This window comes from Phyllobates terribilis, unplaced genomic scaffold, assembly GCF_046119375.1.
Source record: "Phyllobates terribilis strain yellow unplaced genomic scaffold, ASM4611937v1 Scaffold_232__1_contigs__length_3120203, whole genome shotgun sequence".
NCBI classification, from domain to species: Eukaryota; Metazoa; Chordata; class Amphibia; order Anura; family Dendrobatidae; genus Phyllobates; species Phyllobates terribilis.
In genome coordinates this window covers 2,497,581-2,517,845 of record NW_027362992.1, presented here as the reverse complement: position 1 = coordinate 2,517,845, position 20,265 = coordinate 2,497,581, and positions in this window count along the sequence as shown.

The following is a 20,265-nucleotide window of genomic DNA, read 5'->3' as shown; positions in this document are numbered from 1 at the left end:
CCCCCCTAGTTAACCGTGGCCTACCTTCCATTGCTTCTTCTCGTAGGCCGCGGCTCCGCAGGCGATCGTCGGGGTCGAGGACCTTGCGTCGCGCGCTGGTGACGTCGGCGTCCGCTAGGCTCCTTCCAGGTCCTTGCGCAGTGTCAGTACGTAAGGCGGGGCTTCAGCTCTTGCGCGCTTTTGGCGTCCACGCCCCTCTTCTTCCCGCGCGGCGTCCCAAAAATGGCGCCCAATAGCGGGAAAATGGCTGCGGATGGTGGGAAAACGTTTGCGGATGGCGGGAAACTTCACCACGGTAAGTATCACAGTCTTTCTTCAGGCACGCAGTACCCGGTGGTTGCGGGCACGAGATCCTGCCGACTACGCCAAAGTTGATGCGCCCCCTGGGCCGTGTGTGTGGGAATACCCGGAGCCGGGTCTCTGTGTGATGTCAGGGGTTGTAGTCTCCGTGGCGGCGACCCGGTCCCGTGGCTCAGGGTGGTCAAACCAGTGGCGGATCTGTTTACTTGGTTTTTAATGTTGAAATGTCCGACTACGCCACCCGTGGATTGCGGTCTCTGAGAACCGCCGCTGCGGGGCAGACCGCTGAGGCTGATGTTGTGTGCGCAGCAGGGGGTAGTATAACTCCCCACGGGAGGAGTATAGCCTCAGGGCAGCGTGTGTAGATGGTGAGGGTTGTGGTGCATAGGCGCAGCAGAAATGACTCAAAGTCCGTGCAGTGTAGTTCAGGGTCTTTACTGTTGGTGATGAAGGAGACCCTGCTGGGAGTACTGGCTAGCATTAGAGGCCTGGTCAGTCTGTGAGCGAACAAGAATCCCCCTGGCCAGGTGGAGGTGTAGGCCTTCCCGTCTGACTGCACTCTTCCTGGCTACCTTGCTCTAGTCGTGTAGTAGCCCACGTCCCTGAGTGTACCGTGTGGTGCTCACCCGTATGGCTGGTGACTTGGGGCCTTTGGTTCCTTCCGCTCCTCTATGGCGGTGCCGGTCCCTTGCGTGTGACTGAGCCTCCAGGCTTTCTACGGCCAGAGGACCTGAAATCCCCTGCCAGGTGGTTTCTGCTGCTGGATGTGAATATCCTCACAGCCTCGGACTCCGGTGTCCGGTTTTCTGCGTCATCTGCCAGGATGAGCTCTGCTGCTCCAGTCCCTGGCTCTCAGCTCCTGTCTCCTACAGGGCTCCTTGCTGCTCTGTCCCTCTCTCTGGAACTAACTAACTAACCCCGCCCCAGATCCAGTTTATAAATGGCAGGTTCCTCCCCTCCCTGGACTGGGGCAGGAAGCGTTGCATGCAAATGTGCTCCTGACCAGGAAAACCCATGCTCGCTCTCAGATATGGTATTTCTACCACTGTGGCAACCAGACCCCCTGGGGTGCCACATATACATATATTTTCACACTTTTTGAATGGGCTATGTATGGACTAGCTTTGGTTGTACTCAGGGCCTGTTTTAGAGATAGTGGGGCCCCAAATGCTCACATATTGCACCATCACACAGAAATATTTTGGTTGTATTTACATGCGCTGAGTTCAGGCCATTAAACGAGCGCGATCGACAATATTGAAGTCATTCGACGCTTGTTTCCCGGGTTCTTTACACCGGCTGAGGAAGAATGATGGGGACAGAACAGTCACTAGTAGATCAATCTGTCCCCTTACAGTATCATTTTATTAGCAGTATATCTGCAGATTACACCAAACGATGTGCTGCTGAGAACAATGAGCTTTGTTTTGGCATAAACAATCCAATCACTCGATGAATAGGCAGCATTGTGCTCCTTAAGTACAATATGCCCCATAGTCCTCCATATAGTATAATGTGCCCCATAATCCTCCATACAGTATAATGTACTCTCCATAGTTCTCAATACTGTATAATGCAGCCCTCATATAGTACAATGCACTCCCCATAGTCCTCAATACAGTACAATGCGGCCCCCATAGAGTATAATGCTGCCCCATAGAGTACATATACTATAATGCACCCCCCATAGCCCTCCAGCCTTGTGACCACCATGTTCTCAATGATGTAAAAAAATAAATACAATACTCACCTCTCCCCATTCCCCCACTGCTCCGGTCTGTGCAGCATGTCTGCTTGGCCTCAGCTGCTCCACTGCCTGGCACACAATTAAGTGACATAAATGACGCGCCCCCTGGGCCGTGGGGAGACCCGGAGCCGGGCCTGTAGATGCTGGGGGTTGTAGTCACTGTGGCAGCGACCCGGTCCGTGACCCAGGGCTGTCAAACCAGGGTAATCTATGTGTCTCAGTTATTGATAGTCTGACTATGTCACCTGTGGATTGCGGTTATTGGTAACCGCCGCTGCAGGGCAGTCCGCTGAAGCTGGTGGTATGCGCAGCAAGGTAGTGTAACTCCTCACAGGAAGAGTGTAGCTTCAGGGCAGCGTGTATGGATGATGGTGGTGATAGTGCCTGGATCAGTAATAATAACACGGAGTCTTTGCAGTGCAGTCCTAGGGTCTTTACTGGTGGTAATTATATAGGCCCCAACGGGAGTACTTGCCAGGGATGAGGGCCTGGTCAGTCTGGGAGCAATCCTAGAATCCCCTGGCCAAGTGGAGTTGTAGGCCTGCCGTTCCAACTGTACTCTTTTGGCTATCCCGCTTATAGTCGTGTTGTAGCCCACGTCCCTGAGTGTAACGTGCTGTTCACCCGTATGGCTGGCGACTCGGATCCCGTGTATTCCTCGCTCCTCTGTGGTGGTACTGGTCCTTTCGTGTGGCTGAGCCTCCGGGCTTCTGTCAGCCAGGAGACCTGCAATCTCCTGCCTTGCGGTTTCTGCTGCTGGATATACAATCCTCACAGCCTCGGACTCCGGTGTCAGGTCTTCTGTATCCACTGGCCAGGACGAGCTCTGCACAGCTCCAGTCCTCAGCTCCTTGCTCCTTAGTCCTAACTGACTCCTGACACTGAACTAGACTCTCACTAGACTGACTAACCCCGCCTCCAGATCCAGTTATATAGGGCAGGATCCTCCCCTTTTCTGGTCTGGAGCAGGAGGTGTTGCATGTAGTGTGTTCCCTGACCAGGAAACTCCTGTTTTGCTCCCAGACATGGTATTACTACCACTGTGGCAACCAGACCCTCTGGGGTGCCACATTCCACCCTAGTAAATTTCAGTACTCCGGGACTGAACATATTTTGCAAAAATACAACAGGTAACAATACATTAACATATTTACAACCATTAGAGTCTTTAAAGGTCACGGTATCATCCGCAACCAGGTGTCCATTTCACTGAAACAAGGTGCAATCAGAGGGACCTGTCCCAAACCCTCAACGTAGGCCCTAGGGTGGCTACAGGGCATTGATGATCCGGAGTTGGACCACATCTTCAGCCACCTCCACGGGTTTTTGTTCTGTGGTCTGGCACCAAAGGGGCACTTTACAGGTGCACTATTTACAGGCAGAGTTTTTGGTTATTCATTGTCCATAACCTGAAAGTCTTTTTGGACCCTGTAGGGTAACTGGAAAAACATATTCAATACACACACAAAACAATTCAACATTACAGTTATAGTTACATTTAAATTTTCCAACGAGCAGGAATTTGACCTCTGGTGATTCTGGTGGACCTGCGTAACACACTGTCCGTCTGTGTTCCACTCTGGTCCCTTTTCCCTACCCCTGGTGTGGTGGGCACTGTGTGACCTGCACTACTGGTATTTTGAGGTGTCACTGGTAGGTTGGGCAGCTTCCTACGGATCCTTTGGCTTACCGTGGGTACGACAGGCTCGCTACTAGCAGAGGGTAGATTCTCCTGGTCTGCTGATGAGGAATCTTCTGTCTCCGGGGCCATTGGTTCTTCCAACTCTACTGAGACTTCTGTAGGTGCTTGAGGTGCTGGTTGGAGAAATGTAAGGACAGGCACAACAATGGCATTATTCACTTGTGTCCATGACCGGGGAAATTCTCCGAGTACCGTGCTGACCATTTCTTACACTTCCTCTGCGGGTTGAGGGATATCTTGGCCTTCTTCAGCATGCTGTAGCTGCTCGGGACATTTCTTCAGGTGGTCTCTGGAAACTGGAAACTGTTGCTGTTGTCTCACCTTCGTCCTTACTTATGAGGCACACCTTGGTATTATCATGACTTGATGGTAGAATGGTGTACGGCTCTTTTTCCCACTGGTCATCCAACTTGTGGAGTCGCCTCTTCCTCTTTAGGACTTGCTCTCCAGGTGACAAGGGGGCAGCAGGTGCATGTTGATTGTAAGTCCTCTCTTGCCTTTCTCTTGCTTGGAACAGACTTCTTTCAACACTTTCCTGTACCTTGCGGTATTGCTGTTGCCACTCAGTGTCTCAATCTGCGTCTGGTGAGGCGTCCTCTGGTGTCAGAACTCCCATATCCAGATCGATGGGCAGCTTACCAGGTCTCGCTCTCATCAGGTAAGCTGGTGTGCAGTTGGTGGAATTCACTGGGATATGATTGTAGAGGTCCACTAGGTCTAGCAACTTTTCTGGCCACAGACTGCGTTCCTCCAGGGGCAATGTCTTCAGTAGGTCTATCACCACCTGGTTCATCTTTTCACACATCCTGTTGGTCTGGGGGTGATAAGGCGTTGTCCTGATCTTCTTGCAGCCGTACAGGTTGCAGAACTCTTGGAATACCTCCGCTTCGAAGGCCGGACCTTGGTCAGTTAGCATAGGTTCTGGGTAACCATGCGGGCGGCAGAAGTGCTGTTGGAAAGCTCTGGCTGCTGTCTGAGCTGTTTGGTCCTTGACTGGCACTACTACCAGAAACCGGGAGTAGTGGTCTACGATGGTGAGAGCGTAGACATAGCCTGACCTGCTTGGGGACAGCTTCACATGGTCTAGGGCTACCAGTTCGAGCGGCTGCTTGGTGATGATGGGCTGCAGGGGAGCCCTCTGGCTGTCACGGTCTTTCCTTCTCAGGTTGCACGGTCCGCAGTCTCGACACCACCTCTCGATTGCTCCTCTCATGCCGACCCAATAGAACCGTTCACGCAGCAGGACTTCCAGCTTTTTCCATCCGAAGTGTCCTGCTCCATCGTGGTACACTTCCAAGACCATAGACGCGTCCCGCCTCGGGACTACCACCTGCCAGACCAGCTCATGCGCCTGGGAGTTGACAGTTCTTCGACACAGCTTCCCTTCATAGATGAACAGCTTACTCTTCTCTTTCCACAGCTGTTTGGTCTCCTCTGGAGCATCTGGGTCAGGGTATGAGTCGGCTCGTGTCAGCAACTCTTTGACTAGGTGGACGGCCGGGTCACTGTCTTGTGTTTCTGCCCAGCCGTGGTGGGGCAAGGGATTGAACGTGGCCTCTTTGGTGGAAGAGTACCTGTCTTTCACACAGTGGGAGCACTGAGTTATCCCATGACGGTGGAAAGCTGGGATTTCTATCTCTTCCAGTTCTTCTGGGTCTTCTCCCCCATCTGGCAAGTTAGGCATCCTGGACAGTGCATCTGCATTGGCATTCTTGCGCCCAGCCCGGTACTTGATGGTGAACTCATAATTGGAGAGTCGGGCCATCCATCTCTGCTCCAGGGCACCAAGTTTCGCAGTGTCCAGGTGTGTCAGCGGGTTTTTGTCTGTGAATACGGTGAACTTGGAAGAGGCGAGGTAATGTTTAAAGCGCTTTGTCACTGCCCATACCACTGCGAGGAAGTCTAGCTTGAAGGAGCTGTAATTTTCAGGGTTCCTTTCTGAGGGCCGGAGCTTCCTGCTGGCATAAGTGATTACCCGTTCTCTGCCCTGCTGGATCTGGGACAGCACCGCTCCTAGTCCCACGTTGCTCGCGTCCGTGTGGAGGATGAAGGGCTGGCCATAATCAGGGTAAGCCAGGATCTCGTCCCCCGTGAGGGCCATTTTCAGCTGGTGGAAGGACTCATCTTCCAGCTTGTCCCATTTGAATGGCGGCTTCTGGTTTTTGGCCTTCCTGGACTGGCCTATCAGGCGGTCCAGCATGGGTGCTGCCATCTTGGTGAGGCCTGGAATAAATCTTCGGTAGTAGCCTACCAACCCGAGGAACTGCCGCACTTCCTTTACGGTGGAGGGTATTGGCCAGTCCTTGATTACTGTGATTTTATCGGGATCTGGAGCTACACTGTCAGCGCTCACCCCGTGCCTCAGGTACTGTACCTTGGGCTTCAGCAGATGACATTTTGAGGGCTTCACCTTTAGACCAAAGCCAGCCAGTGAGTCAAACACTTCCGCCAGGTGCTTCAGATGGTTCTCATACGTCTGGGAGTATACAATGACGTCATCCAGGTACAGCAGGACTGTCTCGAAATTCTTATGTCCCAGATAGCACTCCATCAACCGCTGGAAGGTTCCTGGGGCGTTGCAGAGCCAGAATGGCATGCAGTTGAACTCGCTGAGGCCCATCAGGGAGGTGAATGCGGTCTTTTCCTTATCCACCTCTGCTACAGGAACCTGCCAATACCCACTAGTAAGAGCCAAAGTGGAGAAATAGTTAGCAGACTTTAATGAAGCTAGTGATTCCTCTATTCTGGGTAACGGGTATGCATCTTTGAGTGTTATGCGGTTGATTTTCCTGTAGTCTACACACATTCTCATAGCGCCATCCTTTTTCTTTACAAGAACTAATGGAGCTGCCCAGGGGCTACAACTGTCTCTTATTACCCCAGCCTCCTTCATTTCTCGCAACATCCCTTAGGCATTTTGGTAGTGTGCAGGGGGTACAGGCCGGTACCTTTCTTTAATGGGTGGATGGTCTCCCGTGGGGATATGGTGTTGAACCCCTTTTACCTGCCCGAAGTCAAGTGGATGTTTACGGAAGACCCTTTCGTATTCCTGTACCACCCGGTACACTCCTTGTTTTCAGTGTGGAGAGGTGGAGTCAGTGCCCACATGCAGCTTCTGGCACCAGTCCTCCATTTATTCCTTGGAGCCGTTATCCTCTGCCTGTTGGGATGGAGGCAAGGGTTCCACTGTCTTTATAGAATTCTGGTTGACAGTGAACTGTTTGGCTAGAGTGGCATACCGGGGCAAATGGACTTCTCTCTCCCCAATGTTTAGGATGCGGACGGGTACCCTCCCATGGCGGACATCAACCACCCCCCGGGCTGTCAAAATGGTGGGCCTACTGTCAGAGTAGACGGGCTCTACCATGGCCTGGTAATCTCTACCCCTTAGACCAATAGCTGCCCGGCACCATATCATAATTTCACTTCTTAGGGGCATGGCAATAGGGAATGGGTCACTCATCCTGACACTGCCAATTTCACCACCAGACAGTTCTACCTGTTGTCTTTTCATCAGGGCTCTGATCTCTCTTTGTAGAACCGGCTGCTGGCTGGATCTGGCGGTCTCCGCAACCTGCTGTAACAAGACAATTATCTCTGCAAGACAATTTTCAATGACATTAGTGCCCATGGTTATCATGGGATGACTTTCTCGGCGATCAATGTCGACAATAATCAGTCCTTGTGCTGGCAGTTCCACTTTGCCAACTTTATGGTCACTTCTTTGAACCCCACCTGAGGTACGGGTTGACCATTGCTGGCATAAATGCCAAATGTTCATCTGGATGACGTGTGATATCAGAGTCAGTACAGTAAAGAATGTAGCGGATGTTGGTCACTTGGGATCCAGTGTCCAGCAACGCGCTCATTGGAAAGCCGTCCAGCACGACAGGTAGGACCGGTCATCCTCCCACATATTTGTCTCACCAGCTTGATGGGCCTGGTGGTCTTATGCCTGGGGGTTGGCCCTCTGCCCCAGGTTTTGCTCGCTTAAATGACAGTACCTTGCATAATGTCCTGGCTGGTTGCAGCGGCGGCAGATGGGTTGTCCGTCCTGGTCGTAGCGGTCGCTGTTCCTTCCTCTGGATGGTGGAATCCTCTTCTGTTGGCGCCACGGGTTGTCCTCCGGACTTGAAGCCAGCTGGATCTTTCCTTTGGGATACACCTGCAAGGACTGTACAGTTTTGGTTAGTGCTGCTACACTTTTAGTTAGCTCTTGGACCTGATGGTGCACTGTCCAGAGTTTGCGCATCAGCTCCTACAGGCTTCGGGGAAAAGGGTGCCACCTCCTGGTGGTAGGTGATATCTGGGCGGCGGTGAGCTGTAGCGCCACCTGGTGCTGGTTCTCGTAGCACTCAGATGGCCCTGTCCTTAAACTTAGCAAAGTCTAAGTCAGGGTTTTGCAGAGCCACTATGCGCAGCTGGGTTCGGTGGGCGCTGGACAGTAAACCCTCAATAAACTGCTCAGTTAACAGTCTGTTTTCATCACGCACACTGTCAGGGTCTACCTGTTTGATGGCCCTCAGCGCCTCCTGCAGGTTTAAAGCATAGTTCCATACACTGTCCTGTGCCCGTTGTCAGACCATACCCCGTTGAGATGGTTGAGGGAAAAGAGAGGTAACAATGCCAGGGTAACTAGATGGTTCCTAGCTTTTCAGGACTTCAACTTTCATGTAGAGCATAGGCCTGGGAAGTTACATGGGAACGCTGATGCCCTTTCCCGTTTTAGGTCAATTAGGATTACCATAATTTTTAATATTTGCCAAATGCCAGAATAAGGAGAGAGAGAATGTATTAAGGCATTTAAAAAAACGGGAAAGGTTTATTCTGATTTCATGTCAGATATTGAGAAAAACATGCATATGTGTCTTTTTATATACTGTATGTAAACTTCTGGTTTCAACTGTACATCTTGGGCCTCTTCCTTGTATAATGTGCTCTATTCTGCGCCCTTTCCTGGTATAATGTTCCCCATCCTGAGCACCTTCCTGGTATAATGCACTACATCATGAGCACCTTCCTGGTATAATGCACTCCATCCTGGGCACCTTCCTGGAATAATGTTACCCTTCCTGAGCACCTCCTGGTATAATGCACTACATCCTAAGCACCTTCCTGGTATAATGCACTACATCCTTGGCACCTTTCTGGTATAATGTTACCCTTCTTGAGCACCTTCCTGGTATAATGCACTCCATCCTGGGCATCTTCCTGATATAATGTACCCCATTCTGAGCACATTCCTGGTATAATGTACCCCATTCTGAGCACATTCCTGGTATAATGTCCCCCATCCTGAGCACAATCCTGGTATAATGTCCCCCATCCTGGGCCCTTTCCTGGTATAATGTTCCCCATCCTGGGACCCTTCTTGGTATAATGCACTCCATCCTGGGACTCTTCCTGGTATAATGCACTCCATCCTGGGACCCTTCCTGGTATAATGCACTCCATCCTGGGACCCTTCCTGGTATAATGCACTCCATCCTGGAACCCTTCCTGGTATAAGCACCCATCAGCCCAAGGGTGCTTTTAATTAGTGTTGGATTCTACCTGCCCACTTAAATTTGTAGGTTTCTATCTCAAGAGAGGCATGTTTGCCCATTTATATTGTAGGCTTATAGCCCAAGAGAGGCATGTTTAAGAGGTTAGTTAACCATCATGCGGAGGCTACCTTGTCGTGGTTGATGGGCATACATGAATTGGCCAATTTGTGCGCTAAGAGCCTTCATTTTTTGTAAGTACATTTTATTTAGCAATAATGCAGTTTAGCTCTTATGTTCTCAGTGTCTGCATATGTATTGTCCCTTGCAGTGTGTTGCTGAGCTTTCTTATTGTACCCTTCCTGGTATAATGTCCCCCATCCTGTGCCCCTTCCATTAATAATGTTTGCTGTTCTTCTCCAATACATTTAAAAATAAATAAATTATTCTTCTTCCCTTCCTCCACTCCCACAACTCGCAGCGTATTCTTCTATAGCACTTGAAGGAACTGGCATCTAACTTCGTCTTGCTGGCATGGTGCATGACGTCACGGTCATGTGCCGCCTGTGACTGGCACACCAACGTCAACAGCCGGCCTCTGATTGGCTGGCAGGGTGTATTGCGGTGCAGGGACACAGATGGTCTCTGCGTCTCAATACATTTCAGCTGAATGTGTGTCCTTGCAGGCACCTCTAACTGAAATAGGTGCTGGTGGCGGCCGACCCCCCTCCTGCACGGGCCCGGTCGCACCCTCTGTGACCGATGTCGTTCCGCTCCTGGAAGGGATATGCTGATGTTTACTATTGGATTCTATCATGTATGTGAGAATAAAAGGCTTCTTGAGATTGATGACACTGCCATATCTAGCAGCCAAGACTTCTCAATAATAGCGGACAATTGAGGCTGCTGGGATCTAGATCAATCACACAACGACACGTGTACAATGCAATAGTGTTTTTATTAGCAAAATCATAAGAATCATTAACCTGAATTACATCGTAATTTACTAATAAAGAAGGTCAGCTCCTGATTTTACATAATGGTCAGTAATGGCGCCATCATCCCATTCTCTCACACATTTACACTGCTGCACTGCCATCTAGTGATGAAAAATAAAAAGTACAATACCAACACAGTTTATTGTCAAATTGGCCATACAGAGTCACTATTGGTGGGATCATATTATTAACACGGCTCATTATAGACTGCAGGTTATTAACAAGTTAATGACACGGTGGTTGGAACAAAAGATCTCAAATTTCGACTCATCAGACCAAAGCACAGATTTCCACTGGTCTAATGTCCATTCCTTGTGTTCTTTAGCCCAAACAAGTCTCTGCTGCTTGTTGCCTGTCCTTAGCAGTGGTTTCCTAGCAGCTATTTTACCATGAAGGCCTGCTGCACAAAGTCTCCTCTTAACAGTTGTTGAAGAGATGTGTCTGCTGTTGAACTCTGTGTGGCATTGACCTGGTCTCTGATCTGAGTTGATGTTAACCTGCGATTTCTGCAGCTGGTGACTCGGATAAACTTATCCTCAGAAGCAGAGGTGACTCTTGGTCTTCCTTTCCTGGGGCGGTCCTCATGTGAGCCAGTTTCTTTGTAGCACTTCATGGTTTTTGCAACTGCACTTGGGGACACTTTCAAAGTTTTCCCAATTTTTCGCACTGACTGACCTTCATTTCTTAAAGTAATGATGGCCACTCGTTTTTCTTTACTTAGCTGCTTTTTTCTTGCCATAATACAAATTCTAACAGTCTTTTCAGTAGGACTATCAGCTATGTATCCACCAGACTTCTGCACAACACAACTGATGGTCCCACATTTATAAGGCAAGAAATCCCGCTTATTAAACCTGACAGGGCACACCTGTGAAGTGAAAACCATTTCCGGTGACTACCTCTTGAAGCTCATCAAGAGAATGCCAAGAGTGTGCAAAGCAGTCATCAAAGCAAAAGGTGGTTACTTTGAAAAACCTATAATATAAGACATAATTTCAGTTGTTTCACCATTTTTGTTAAGTATATAATTCCACATGTGTTAATTCATAGTTTTGATGCCTTCAGTGTGAATGTGCAATTTTCATAGTCATTAAAATACAGAAAAATCTTTAAGTGAGAAGGTGTGTCCAAACTTTTGGTATGTACTGTGTATATATATATATATATATATATATATATATATATATATATATATATATATATATATATATATACGCGGCTGCTGATGTTGTCGGCTGTCCCCATCAGTCCCATAGACACTGAATGGAGTGTGGCAGTGCGCATGCCTGGCAACGGCTCCATACTATTTCCTCCATAAGAGAGGATAGGGATCCCCACTCTAGTGATTGGTGGGGTTCCCAGCAACTACCATCACCGATCCTGCAGATCCTTTCTTCTGTCATTAGGTTTTTTATGTTTTACATGGTCCAATAGAGAGATCAGAGGTGCGATATAGTGAACTAACACATGCAAAGCCTAAATTATATAAAATGTGAAACCACCAGACTGTGACCGTAGCCAAACATCTTCTAACCTTCCTTACAATTCCTAAAGTTGTTGACCAATGTTTTTCTTTAAAGGGGTTCTCCAACCATAGACACTTATGACATATACTAGATGGTGGCCCGATTCAAACGCATCGGGTATTCTAGAATAGGTAAGCGGCCGACGGGGCGCAATTAGCAGAGAGGCGTTTAAATTTGGTGCCCAAATCGCTGATTGGTCGCGTTAGGCAACCGCGATCAATCAGCAAAGCGGTGTTTAAATTTGGCAGCAATATCGGTGATTGGTCGCGGACGGCGGCCGCGACCAACCTGCGAACCGTGTTAGTGAGGACTGGAGAGCGTGTTTAAATTTAAATTAGTCGCGTCCAATCAGCAGAGCGGTGTTTAAATTTGGCGCCAATACTGCTGATTGGTCGCGGCCGCCGACCGCGACCAATCAGCAGAGCGATACAGAGCGGGGTTTAAATTTGCACCAAAATCGCTGATTGGTCGCGACCGCGACCAATCAGCAAAGAGGTGTTGAAATTTGGCGACAATACTGCTGATTCTTCGCGGCCGGCGACCACGACCAATCAGCAAAGCGATGCAGAGCGGGGTTTAAATTTGGCGCCAAAATCGCAGATTGGTCGCCGGCCGGGACCAATCATCAGAGCGGTGTTTAAATTCGGCGCCAAAATCGCTGATTAGTCGCGGCTGACGGCTGCGACCAATCAGCAGAGCGTTGTTTAAATTTTGCGCCAATACTGCTGATTGATCTCGCCAGCGACCGTGATCAATCAGCAGAGCGTTGTTTAAATTTGGCGCCAATCTCGCTGATTGGACGCGTCTGGTGTCCGCTACCAATCAGCAGAGCGTTGTTTAAATTTGGCGCCAAGCTCGCTGATTGGTCGCGGCTGGCGTCCGCGACCAATTAGAACAGCAGTGTTTAAATGTGGCGGCAAGATCAGTGATTGGTCGCGGCCGCTATTTAAATGTGGCGCCCAAATCGGTGATTGGTCGCGGGCAGCGGCCGCGACCTATCAGCAGAGCGGTGTTTAACTTTAGCGCCAAGATCACTGATTGGTCGCGTGCGGAGAGCGCGACCAATCAGCGAATCGTATTGGTGAGGAGCAGGGAGCGGAATCGTATTAGTGAGGACCGGGGAGCGCCGCTGCCTGTGCGGCTACTTCCGCTGCGAGAACCCGGGACATGAGCGACTGCTCGCAGCAGAAGTATCCCGACCCGCAGCACCCCGCTCCCCAGTCTTCCCTTCACACCCTAGCCGCTGATCTCCCCACAGTATCCGCATGGTGTTACAAAGGTCCGGACATTTGTGTTAAAAATCGTTGATTGGTCGCTGGCGCTGCCCGCGACCAATCACCGATTTGGACGCCACATTTAAATAGCGGCTGCGACCAATCAGTACAGCGGTGTTTAAATGTGGAGCCAAGATCGGTGATTGGTCGTGGCCGATATTTAAATTTGGCGCCCAAATCGCTGATTGGTCGCGGGCACCGCCAGCGACCAATCAGCGATTTTTAACACAAATGTCCGGATCTTTGTAACACCATGCGGATACTGTGGGGACATCAGCGGCTAGGGTGTAAAGGGAGGACCGGGGAGCGGCGCTGCTCGTCGGGATACTTCTGCTGCGAGCGCCCGCTCATGTCCCGGGTTCTCGCAGCGGAAGTATCCGCACAGGCAGCGTCGCTGACATCCATGCGGCAAGGGTGTGAAGGGAGGACCGGGGAGCGGCGCTGACATCCAATTGGTCGCGGCCGCTATTTAAATGTGCCGCACAAATCGGTGATTGGTCGCGGTCTTGACCCGCGACCAATCACTGATCTTGCGGCTAAAGTTAACCACTACTGTGCTCATTGGTCGCGGCCGATATTTAAATTTGACGCCCAAATCGGTGATTGGTCGCGGGCAGCGTCCGCGACCAATCAGCACAGCGGTATTTAACTTTTGCGCTAAGATCAGTGATTGGTCGGGTCCGAAGACCGCGACCAATCATCGAATCGTCTTGGTGAGGACCGGGCAGCGGCGCTGCCTGTGCGGCTATTTCCGCTGCGAGAACCCGGGACATGAGCAGGCGCTCGCAGCAGAAGTATCCCGACCCGCAGCGCCGCTCCCCGGTCCTCCCTTCCGCATGGATGTCAGCGACGCCGGCGGTCCTTCCGCTGCTGCCGGCCGGGACATGAGCGCCTCGCGCCAATCATCTCCCGGCTGCATCTCTGTCCCGCAGATGGGTCCGGCGGTCGGGGTCCTCCTGCTGGTACCGGCCGGGAGATGAGCTCCTCGCGGCGCTCATCTCACGGCTGCAACGCCGCTGAGCTCCGTCCCGCAGAAGAGCCGCTAACGGCCGCCATCTTTTTTCTGAAATCCCGCGGCGCTGATTGGCCGCTGCCGGACCAATGAGCGACGCGGGATTTCCTGGACAGACAGACAGACAGACAGATAGACAGACAGACAGACAGACAGACGGGATAAGACAATTATATAGTAGATACTTCGAAAACTCTTACCAACACTTATCAACCATTTGCAGTCCAAAAAGCCCCTCAGTGGCCAAGAAAGTAAGGAGAAAGTTTGGCCAGTTTTAATGGCCTGTCTCCAATAGGTGGATGTCCCCAGGTAAATATCATTACTGGCAGATAAACCCTTTTACCACTTTGAAAATCTAACACTCAGAGCAGCGATTCATCCGCAAAACAATTTTATATTACATCCATTTATAATTTACATAATAAATTGAGCAACTTTGTTACTAGATAGAATTGCTTGTCTTGCACTGGCCCTGAGTTATACCTTATTCTCTTCCACATCTACATTGATCATTCTTAATTTTACTGCATAGCCTGCTTGTTCAGTGTCTGGACAGCAATTATGCTCTTTACTTTATTTGTATTCTTGGCATCATACAGTCATCTGATGTGTTAGAAGGGGCATCATTAAGTCAGTTATTCGGGGAAATAAAATTCAATGCTGGATCCCTGCGGATCCATTGCCATATGGCACCCCTGGATCCCATTGACGCAAGCCGCTGAGTGGTCTTCGAGGTCTGCATTGTTTGGATGGTAGGAATAGCGCTGCATGCTGCACCTTTTTTGCCATGAAAAGCAAATGAATGCATAATGGAGCTACAGACGGAGGGCCGGAGCACAGGACAGGACCCTACAAAAAGCAGTACAGCAGAACTAAGCTGTAGCTAATCATGTGTCACCCCACACCTTTACATTCAGTAGTAATTCAGTGTGAATGCAGCTTTGAGCTATGATACAAGTACAGAATCATTTTTTACAAACTTATGCTACATTTGAAGACGTTCTGAAGATTGATGATCTGGGTAAACGGGTGAAATGGTGTATAAAGGTGAACCTATGCGTTACATGGATCAACAGCTGCAGCTCAATAACTAGCATCTATCTCTAGGCGGACATCTTCAGTGTCACATTGGACTTCCACACTACACTGGGCCTTACTATAATAGCTTTGTACCTGACATCATTACTGATGACTGCACTTTTACTGTGTCGTGTCATAAACAGACTCCCACTGGAGCGAACATGGTCTGCACATAACACAGCTGGCCATGGGAGGAAGCAAAAGAGTATACAGACAGGACAGCACAGGATGGCAGCTGATTCTGTGAGGTAAAACATTTCCCTGCCTGTTTAAAAACTTGTTTTACCTCACATAAAGAATCGGCTGTGATCCCCGGCTGTAATGTCTGTATACTCTCTTGCATCCTCCCCGTCCAGGAGATGTGGTATGTTCAGACCATGTTCCTGTACGGTCAGACATTACACAGTACACAGCGGGGGCATATTTCTAAGATTATCTCAGCACAGGAACATTTTATTTAAACACATCCAATTGTGGAACTTATTATTATTCCAAGATCTATTGATTAAAATGAATTTTGTTTGTGGGAAAATGCCTTTAAATAATTGAAAGAGGGTTACAATTGCTCCTTTGAAACTTGATGCAGGTAATCTTATATGAGAGTAATGGCGTATTCACACATCTGTGTGTCATAGATCGTGATGCACAAGCTGTTTGCGAGTCTCCTGCCCCAATCTTTGACAGCCTCATATACGTCTATTAGGCCACATTGGCAGAAATGGAAGCTGGCACGTTTAGGTGGGCTGCACTGTGGGAATGAAGAGCCTTGGGATTCCCAAACGTTTTTTATTAATATCAATGCGTTTCTGCAATGGACCAGGGCCTTTCTCAAGGTATAAAAAAAAACAAGCTCTTCACTCCCGCAGCACGGCCCACCTAAATGTGCCAGCTTCCATTTTTGCCATTCCACCTCTTGAAGAACCTTTCCTCCAGCCACAGGGCAGCAGCGGCTTTCTACACCATTATAGCTGTGGTGACTGCACACAACACCTCTAGGTGAGCGCTGCCATCAATTATCCCGACCCCTTATCAGACGCTATTGCCCTATTTTGTGTGCGCTCCTGTCCTTCTCCACAGCGTCTCTATTAGGCACCTTCACACGTTCAGTAAGTTTCATCAGTGACGTGTTTCTATTATACTTTTCCTCTAATTGTTCCACTCCTGGTTTTGGCTTCCTAATACTGAGGTAAAATACTGACCAAATTACTGAATGTATGAACATGGCCTTAAGCTCTTAAGTTCGGGTCAAGAGGCCAGCAACTAATCTTTGAATCATTTTGTGCTCAGACCATGACACGCCTTAATGTGTAGAGTCACTTTCATCTTACAACTAAATAAAAACTACATATTGTTTTAAAGGGGTATGCTACCACTTATCAATTAGGAGAAGGCATCAATATAAGTCAGTAGTATCAGATTGATAGGTGTCCAAATCCTAACACCACCAATCAGCTGTTACCAGCTCCAGCATGGAATCAATGGGGTGGCAGAGTGTTGGAACTCTACCAATCTGATCTTGGTGGTCCATCCTAAGTATAAGTGATCAATATCATAACAGTGAACACCCCTTTTAACTTTTTTTTGCAAATACTTGCTTCTCTCATCCTGAAATGCAGCATGTTTTTGGATCAAATCACATGTGGCATTTTTGTTGCATACATTTTTTCGACTAAAATTCAATTCTTACATTTAAAGGGGTTGTCTTATCCTAAAGAGGACCTGTCACCAAATTTTTCATGTTTTTTTTTTCTATTTTATCTTTCATTTGCGGAGATATTAGCAATGAAAGTATTTGGCACCTAATGAGTTAAAAAAAATTAAGTCCAAGTAGATGTTATCAGAGTTTTCACTGGGGGTGCGAAATTCTTCTCCCTGCATGATGCTGACCAATTATAAGCAGACGACAACACTGAAAAGAAAGATGATCACATCCCCACCATAGCTTAGAGCAGATTTCTCAGTGTCTGAGATGTAAGGATACAGACCTGATCTTCTGGGCTAACCTCCTGCATGAGTAGAGCACACAACTGACTAATACCTTTCAGTTAAGGTCTCTATGGGTGAAGGGGCATCACAAGAGAGTTTAGTTGTACAACATTACAAACCTTTCTAACAGCTCTCCTCCTCTTATGGCACTCTCACCTCTGCTGTACTGCGCCTCTCTCATACTACCTGTCCATAAATGAGAGCACAGCGTCAGTATCACACTTAGATCCGTTGTGCTCAACTTGTACTGATTCTGCAGTGAGATTAGAGGAGACTGTCATTACATTTCACCATAGAAGTAACCCAGAACACACTGCTCCTGTGTGAGGTGTAATAACAGCCTAATATCACTGCAGAGAGAATACAAGTTGCTTGAGTACAAAAGACATAAGTGTGATACTGGCACACTCCATAATCAGGAGAGTCAATAAAAGGGTTTGTAATGTGACACAGAGAAACTCAGCTGTGTGGCTCCTTCCTTGTCTAAGAGCTGTTATCTCTGCTTTCTAATCATGCAGAAGGTTAGACCCGGAGATCAGGACTCGCCATCATTATACATCTTAGGCTAGGTTCCCACGATGAGCTTTTGGTGAGTTTTTGATGTTGCAGAATTTCTGCACCCATTAAGATAGGTTACTTGCATTATTTCTAAAATATGCAGCGTAAAAACTCACTAAAAACTCATTGTGAGAACGTAGCTTTATACCCTAAGAAACCCGCTTTGAGCTATGGTGGGGGCGTGTTCTTCTTTTCTTTGAGTGTTGCTGCTTGCTTATGATTGGTCAGCATCATACCGGAGAAATCTGCAGCATATTTAAGGATTTCTCACAAGCCTCATTCGGGTAAATGCAAAAAGGTAAATAAAATTACCAAAATTTCCACAACAAAAGTGTAGCTATACCTACAGCGTATTCACACCCAGACTATAAGATTATGGCGTGTCTCTGGGTGTTTTTTTTTTTTTTTTTACACAGTAGTCAGAACCTGCAAAATTGTGGTGCTGTGCATTACATGAGCTATACTAAGGGAGTGCCTGTTAGCATAGAGCTAATACGTCCATATATCGACCAGCAGAAATTGTAAAAGAAGAACTATAGAAGGATAGACTATAGTGGATCATTCCGGATTGGTACAACATAAGTAGCCAAAAGGCTTCACCCCGGTATTCCATGCTATGTGCTTCTTATAAAGTGAAATCTCTCCATAGACCGCCTCTGTGAAGACCACCCCCTTATCCAGATGATAGATTTTCAGTTCCACCATATATAATGCATACTGGCCATTTTTTTTTTTTCAGAAAATCACCAATTTTGGGTCGTCAGCTGTACAAGAAGAAATGCTTTAAACCAGTGCTGGCGAACCTATGGCACGCATGCAGAGGGGGCAGGCAGAGCCCTCCTGGTGGGCACGCGCGCCATGGCCGCAGCATTAGCGCTACTGGATCGGGCCCGGCGGGGGAGAACTCTGAGCCCGCTGAGTGCCGACACCAGCTTCGCTACTGCAACTAGATGTGCGTTCTCTCTCGGACGGAAACACATCGAGCTGAAGTGTATTGCAGCGCACGAACTTGCCAGACCCGTGCGCTGCAATACACGCTGCCGGTCAATCAGAGGCCAGCGGCTGCTGGCCTCTGAGGCAGGCCGACGTCATGCTGGCCTCTGATTGACCGAAAGCCGCTAGCCTCTGATTGGCCGGCCAACGTCATGCTGGTCTCTGATTGGCCAGAAGCCGCAGGTCTCTGTTGGCCAGCCGACGTCATGCTGGCTTCTGATTGGCCGGAAGCCGCTGGCCTCTGATTGGCCGTCAGCCGCTGGCCTCTAATTGGCCGGCCGACGTCATGCTCGCCTCTAATTGGCCGGAAGCCACTGGCCTCTGATTGGCCGGCCGACGTCTTGCTGGCCTCTGATTGCCAGGCAGCCGCTGGCCTCTGATTGACCGGCTGATGTCATGCTGGCCTCTGATTGGCCGGCAGCCCCAGGCCTCTGATTGGCTGGCCGACGTCATTCTGGGTTCTGATTGGCTGGAAGCCGCTGGCCTCTGATTGGCCGTCCGACGTCATGCTGGTCTCTGATTGGCCGGAAGCCGCTGGCCTCTGATTGGCCGGCAGCCGCTGGCCTCTAATTGGCCGTCCGACGTCATGTTGGCCTCTGATTGGTCGGCAGCCGCTGATTGGCCGGCCGAAGTCAAGCTCGCCTCTGATTGGCCGGCAGCCGCTGGCCTCTCATTGGCCGGCCGCCGCTGGCTTCTGATTATCCAGCCGCCGCTGGCCTCTGATTGGCCAGCAGCATGTATTGCAGCGCACGATGCAGTACCTCTGTGGCGACCGAACCCTCAGGGGCGCCACGCATGCACCCCACACACGTGCACTCCTTAAGCAGCTTCTAAATTTATGGAGCAGAACTGTAGAAGAGCATCAACCGAACATCAGGACCAATATCTGCTCCTTTGTGTAAGGATGAACAGGAGGACTGCAAAGGCCCTACAACATAACCAGAAGCACGTTACACCCAAAATTGTCAGAAGCAGACTCCATGATGGCGGTATGAGGGCCCGACGTCCTGTAATAGGACCTTACTCACAGCTCAGCACCTTGCATCTCAATTGGCATACACCTGAGAACACCAGAATTATCAGGTCCTACGTTCTCTGTACAGGTGACAGCAGGTTCACATTGAGCAAGTGATAGACGTGAAAGTCTGGAGACGCCGTGGTGAATGTTATTCAGTCTGCACCGCCACCCAGCATGATGGGCACCATGTGATAGCCAACGGCAACCTGACTGCTGTTAGGTACACGGATGAAATCCTTAGAGCCAATGTCAGAACTTACCGTGGTGCAGTGGACCCTTCGTTCCTCCTAGTGCAGGACAATACCCTTCCTCATGTGCCATACTGGGAAGGCAGTTCCTGGATGATGAAAACATTGATGAGCTCACTTTCCCCAGACCCAGGTGCAAACCTGGTACAACTTGTGTAGCTACACAGGGGTCCAAAAGGTAAGAGTGGCCACTACCACTTCCAAAACAGGTGGAATTGTCTGTGTCCACTCATGCCCAGACCTGAATCCAATTGTGAATCTTTAAATCATTATGTATCAATGCATCCAATGCCGGGGTCTGGGAGGCTGTGGTTGGTGTTACCGAAAAGGATGATTGCAA